Source organism: Hydra vulgaris, chromosome 03 (assembly GCF_038396675.1).
Source record: "Hydra vulgaris chromosome 03, alternate assembly HydraT2T_AEP".
Taxonomy (NCBI): Eukaryota; Metazoa; Cnidaria; class Hydrozoa; order Anthoathecata; family Hydridae; genus Hydra; species Hydra vulgaris.
This window is the reverse complement of record NC_088922.1, coordinates 36,360,001-36,361,452: the sequence shown is the minus strand read 5'-3', so window position 1 is coordinate 36,361,452 and position 1,452 is coordinate 36,360,001.

Below are 1,452 nucleotides of genomic sequence, written 5' to 3'. Positions count from 1 at the left end.
TTTTTGAAAGTCTGCCTTTTTATTTAATAAAAATTTTTGGAAAAAGAAAAAAGTTGTTTCTAACTAAATATAAAATATTTTTTGGTTGAAAATCAACATAGAAAAAAATAACAAATCTATATATATATATATAAATATATATATATAATATATATATATATATATATATATATATATATATATATATATATATATATATATATATATAAGACATTAGAAAAAGATACGAGGAGGAATAGCAATTAATAAGAAAGTCTGATTAAACAGGGTAATCAACTTATCAAGCAGAAGGAGCGTAAACCAAAATAAGGTGATTTACTACTTCACACTTATGGATCCAATATAAGCAGGTATGCATAGATTTATATACCTCCCTTTATATATATTTATATATATACACACACACACAAATTGTTTTTACTATGTTTCACAAAGCACTTCTAAGTTTGACATTTTTGTTGGTGTTGTATATGCTTTAATGTATTTTTTTATTATTTATAGTGTACCGTGAAGAGCACCTAAATCAGAATAAGTTGTTTCAAGACTTACTCATTGATACGAACAGCAAGAATACAAGACCGGATATATAGATTTTCAATCAGAAATCTGAATATCTATTTCCCATCATTACTAATAAAGCAAAAAAAAAAAAAAAACTATTTTCATAGCCACAAGTTATTAAAAACATCTATTAGAACGTTGAGAAACTTTGTAAGAAACTAAAGAATCAGATAATAGCAGATAAGTTTATAATTTTAAAAAGTTATTCAATGATATTGTTAAATTGTGTTAATGATATAGTTTGCAAAATTCTATAAAATATCGGCGCCTACTATTTTTTGAATAAAAATATCCGGACTTTTGTAATTTTCCGGATGAACCGAAAAAAAAAAGAGTTGACTGTTTTTTTACCCGGATATTTTTCTTTTAAATATAGAAATATAAACTAAAATTCGATGTCTTGAAAAAAATCAGCTCAATATGTTGAATGCTTCTTTATTTATAAGCCTATTTCCTCATTTCGTATTAGAGCGACGCATGGTGTGATGTTAGAATGTGTAATATAACACTTTAGGATTTTTTATTTATTTGATCAGATGATCAAGCTATTGCCAAACTGTACTATAATTTCCTGAAAATAGTTAGAGTGCACTTTGTATTTTTTTGCTTGGTTGCAGAACTTATAATTTCCTTTAGTATGTTAGAAACAGTTTCTTTATCTTTATTGTAGCTGTTTAGAGCAAGCTAAAATTTATAAATATGCAACGCGCGTAATATAAAGAATAAATAGAAAATGCTGCATAATACTTTCTATTTCTTCTTTATTTAATTCTATATCCTTCCAAAAAATCCCTTTTTGAATAGCCAACCACTACTTTTGTCAATTAAAAATGTAACTTCTTTTTTTTTAAATATAAAATGAAATTTTTTTCTCTCTCATTACTTCAACTT